Genomic DNA, 5,421 nt, shown 5'->3' on the forward strand with positions numbered 1-5,421 from the left:
AGAGAATTTTAAATATTTATTTTTTAGTTCTCAGCGGACACAACATCTTTTGTTTGTATGTGGTGCTGAGGATCGAACCCGGGCCACACGCATGCCAGGTGAGCGCGCTACCACTTGAGCTACATCCCCAGCCCCAATTAAATTTTAATATATTTTCAAATTTAGTAAAATATTTTGAGAACTGTAAAAAAAAAAAACAAACAAACAAAAAAAAAAAAACTTCTGAAAACCCCTTACCCTCATTCATGAATCACTAACATCTGCCTTCTTCTGCCTTGTTCAAAGGTATCATGTCCCTTTACTCTTAAATATTCCAGGATAAGCTTCCAAACAAAAGATAATTTTCTTACATTACTACAGTATAATGATCAAAATAAGGAAGTTTAACACTGACATAATTCTATCACCTAAGCCATAATCCACATTCGAATTTTGCTAATGACCCAGTAACCTCCAGTTCAGGGGTCAGTCCAAGATTAGATATTCCATTAGCTGTCTGGTCTCTCTAGTCTTATTATTATTATTATTATTATTATGGTGGTGGTGGTACTGGGATAGAACCCAGGGGTGCTCTACTATTGAGCTACATCCATAACATATTTTTTGTTTTGTTTTGTTATTTTGAAGATAGGTTTTGCTAAGTTCCCAGAGCTTGCCTTGACCTCAGGATCCTCCTGCCTCTACCTCTCAAGTAGCTGGTATTATAGGCATTACACCAGGCTTCCCTTTTGTAAAATTATTTATATTTCTCCTTCCCATTAATAATTTGCAGATAAATACTTTAAGATTACATAAAAATCTTGTTTCATATCAAAATTTCATGCTAGTTTCAATATCCAGTGATGTTTACTTCATAAATCAATTATGATGTTACAAATGGTGATTTTCTTCTGTTTCATTTTTCTTCTACATTTGTTCATTTGCTCATTTAACATTACACAGAAAATACCTTCAGTGTTGTTAGCCCATACTAAGGTAAAAAATAAACTTATGATTAGGAATTCAATATTTATTTACAATTCTTATTGTTTTTAGACTGAGGGTACAAAGTCAACATTCTGTGGAATCAAAGACTACTTGGGGTAGGTTTTTTTTTTCCCTTCCCCTTCATTGTGGTTATTTTATTAATTTAAAATATATTTAAATTCACTTATTTCTGTTTATGGCCAATCTCATTAGTTTCCATTTCCTTTTCTAAAACAAATAGATCATGTACACTTTTTAATGTAAATCCATGGAGTTTGCACAAATTTGTATGTCATCATGGTGCAGGGACCTTATTTTCTCTGTATCATTCCAGTTTTAGCACATGTACCACCAAAGTAGATATTCTTTTTCTTTTCATATTACATTATCTTATTGCTTTCTAAAATATTGGATAGTAGGCATCCTCTTCTTGTTCCTGACTTGCTTTAATGACTTATATTTCAACACAAACTTCTATGAGCATCTACCCCATACCAGGTATTCCGGATAAAACCCTGCACAAGGACGACATGGTGTCTGCCCTCACAGAGCTCTAACTTGGTTGGAAAGAGGGACAGTTAAATGAGCAACTCAGTATAGCGTGAGTATGGTGGTTGGGGAGGAACTAACTATTTGTTGTAGAAATATACAGGTGAGATGCCTACCCAGACTCTAGCTCTTAGTACAGTTGTATACTTACAAGTCTAGTCTTAAACATCTCCACAGGACTGCGAAACTCTAGGGCACAGCTGGGAGTGCAAAATTACTCAGAACCTAGGGTTCCTAAAATGCAAAAAACCCTCCTCTTCATAAACACCTTTTGGGTAAATAGAAAACAGTGATGATTAGGCTCTTTTTCTGTTTCACTAATGAAATCTGGACATAACAGATGATAGAGAAGATGTAAAACTTTTGCTATGTTGCACCACACAGAAAAATGAAAGACTTATTGTGTGACCTTGTGTAAATTTATTTAAATTCCATTGCAACAGGTAAATAGCTCTTTGTTATTATAAGACTTTTTTTTTTTGTATTGAAGATTGAACGCAGGACACTTAACTACTGAGCCACATCCCCAACCCTCTTTTATCTTTTATTTTAAGACATAGTCTCAGTAAGTTGTTTAGGGTCTCACTAATTTTCTGAGACTGGCCTCCAACTTGTGATCCTCCTGCCTCAGCGTCCCAAGTTGCTGGGATTATAGGCATGTGTCACTATGCTCGGCTATTAAACCTTTTTTAAAAGAAAAAAAAAATGTATGTCTAAATACATTTTTTTTTCTGAAACATGAGAGTAAGAGAATACTGCATAATATTTCCTTCCTAAATATGTCAATTTGTATCTAAGACTAAGGATATTCTCCTTCCTATTCACTACATAATGATCACAGGCAAGAAACTTAATATTGATTCAATACTAGACCACACTGTTACCCTATATATAGTCCATACGCAAATATCTCCAGTTGTCCCAATAACATATTTTCTTCCTTGTTACACAATCCCTACCCAAGTCAGGGATTGAATCAAAGATCAGATTAAATTTAGTTGTCAAATTTCTTTAGTGTTACTTAGGATGGTTCCCAGGTCTTTGTTTTGCTTTAGTTTTGTGTTTTTATGATACATTTATTTTAAGAGTTTGGCCAGTTGTTTTGTAGAGTTTCCCTTATTTTGTAGAGTGATTATTTCCTTATGGTTGCATTCAAGTTAAAGATATTAGGGTAATCCTCGGTAAGGCCTTGCCCTTTGTGGGTCACAGTGGCAGGCACATATGTCAATTTGTGCTATTATTAGTGTTGCAAAATTTGCATCTTGAGGTATCCACTAGATTTCTCCATGTTTATTATTAGTACACAATGAATGTCTGGAGTGGTGCTTTGAAACAGTATGAATGTCCTGTTCCCCAATACTTGTTTCATTCAATGGTTTTAGTGTTCATGGATGACTGCAAAATGGTCATCCAGACGTGGGCAGTTGGTATTTTTTTTTTTTTTTTCTAGCTTCGACCTCCAGTTTCCCAACCATGATTCTGCCCCATCTCTTTGATTATGCTGCCTTTGACCAGCCAGGGTTAAGTGACTTCTTAACCTTTGGCACTAACACGTTAATATGCAGCTCTTTCTGAATTTATCACAGCCGGGTGAACCAGGCCCAGAGAGAAAGCAAACACCTCTGTAAGCTGTATCTATTCATAATAATGGGTACTAGCAACAATTCTAGCTCCTTTGAATGCCTAGGAGCTTCTTCTCCTTTGAAGCTGCATTATAGATGATGCCTCTGAGCCTCAGAAAACAAATCAGCACACTGGACAGAATTCCTTTTGCTCCTTTGTCTTTTAGCATGCAGCTAAAGATCACAAACTGTACCATAAATAGCAATGACCACATCTTAAGGAATCAAACATGATCTGTTTTCCATTGTCCTCAAAATGATACCATTAGACACTGAGTACTGACTTTCCACTTCATAGGCCAAAGTGAATAACAATTCTTCCAAACTCAAATGAGGGTGTTTTGTGCAGATCTCTTTTTGCCATGCACTGACTTATTAGAGAAAATTGCAGATTTTGTAGGTGGCTGGTTATAATAATCTAAGGTTAAAAACAGAACCATAAAAGTTGAAGACATCAGAGATCAGAGATGTCTAAAAATAAAGTAAATGCTTTTCTTCTTTCTATAATCTTCAATTAGAAGCCATTTAAGGAAGAGATAATCAACTCCAGAGACTTGTAAATATGGATTCTACAGTTCTCCCTGGCACAACTGCTTCACAAATTAATTTTCGTACATTTTGAGATGTGTTAATAAATTATTTTACCCTACTTCCATCCATGTTGCCCTTTGGATGTCAAAAATGCTAATAATGAGACAAACTTCATGATGACTAGTGGAATAACAAATCCTTGAGAAATACAGCTCTCCTAAAATGAGAAAATCCCCTTTTTGTCAGTTGGTAACTTCCAGAGGAAGATATTGGGGTCAGAGTGAGAATATTTCTCTCCAAGGCAGTGCAAGTTGAGCTCTGTCAAATCAACCAGATGTCTATGCAGTTCATTCAAAGAGAATCTCGATTTCTCTGGTCAACTTCTGTAGTCACTAAATGAAGTAGTCTCATTTCCTAAAACCAAGAACAATTCCATAATTGAAAACGAGTCTTAGCCAAGCTAATATTCAGAAACTGGATTTGAAAGCCTTCTGGGAAGATCATTCTCAGGATATGTTGTGAGCTTGCTACACTAGAACATCTAGAACTTTCTGTTTTCTGTCTCTCTACTCCGAGGATAATCTAATCCATTTCTATCCATAATCACGATTTATGCTTCCTCTGAATTCCAGGTTCATGTATCCGAATGCCTGTCTGCCATTTCCTCTTGAAAGTCTCACTGGAAATTCAAACATCATGTCTAAGATGGTGCTCTTGATTTTCCTCTTGATTTTCTCCTGCACTGTTCCCAAGAGGGAAAGGTCACCACCACCCAACCAGTCAATAGACTATGCTAGAAATCCTGAGGCCTTCCTAATTTCCCACCTCTCATGGCCCACAACAATTCTACCAGAAAGTCAGTCTGCTTCCAAAACCTATCCACCCCTCCCTTTTAAATCCTCTGCCACCTTTTCCAGTCCAATCTACAGTTTAGGTTGGGGTTATTGCAGCAGCCCACTGGCTGGACTCCTGCAAACTTCCATTTTTGCTCTGCTAACACTCACTCACTCTCTACAGAACAGACAGGGGAAACAAAAAATCCACAAAAACTTAAAAGCACAAGTCACCTAATACAACATGGGATAACAATCTGGATTCTGGAATGGAAGAGGACACTGGACATCAGTGGGAAAACTAGTGTAATTCTAATAATGTCTGTGGCTTTGCTAAGTGCATCATGGTTAGGGACGATGTTAACATCAGGGGAAGCTGGGGAGAGGGTATACAGGAACTTGATGTGTACAATATTTTTACAACCTTAGTGTAAATTAAATGTTATTCCAAAATAAAAATTTTATTTAAAAACTTCATAAACAATATCACATCACCCTTTTGTTTAAAATCCTTGAATTATTCCCAGTGCACCAAAATCTAAACTTTTTGTCATGGCCCCAGAGGTCTCTCACAACCTGGCTTCCCTATCTTTTGAACCTAGTCTACTTTCTCACTCTAAATGTTCTGGCCAGTGGTTTTCTATTGATTTCTGGAGATGTTAGGCTGTGTTATAGGCCGGGGCCTTTGGCCTTGCAGCTTCTTTGTGTTTGCTGGGGCTGCCATAAGAAAACGCCATGGGTTGGGGACCTAACCAATAGTTTCACAACTCTGGAGGCTGGCTAAGGTCAAGGTGTTAGCTGGATTGGGTTCTACTGAGGACATTCTCCTAGGCTTAAAGATGGACAGTTCCTTGCTGTGTCCTCACTGGTCTTTCCTGTGTGTGTGTGTGTGTGTGTGCGTGTGTGTGTGTATATTCTCT

The 5,421-nt window shown here is 37.2% G+C and overlaps 1 protein-coding gene and 1 non-coding gene across 2 annotated transcripts in view; both read right to left on the reverse strand.

Moving 5' to 3' along the window:
* Pitpnc1 (phosphatidylinositol transfer protein cytoplasmic 1) overlaps nucleotides 1-5,421 on the reverse strand; it is a 189,141-nt gene that overhangs the window by 81,159 nt on the left and 102,561 nt on the right. The window lies entirely within an intron of this gene.
* On the reverse strand, nucleotides 1,228-1,330 carry LOC125615095. The gene has a single exon (XR_007345658.1). It is a non-coding gene; the product is annotated as a U6 spliceosomal RNA (small nuclear RNA).

Source organism: Marmota marmota, unplaced genomic scaffold, assembly GCF_001458135.2.
Source record: "Marmota marmota marmota unplaced genomic scaffold, marMar, whole genome shotgun sequence".
In the NCBI taxonomy this organism is placed as follows: domain Eukaryota; kingdom Metazoa; phylum Chordata; class Mammalia; order Rodentia; family Sciuridae; genus Marmota; species Marmota marmota.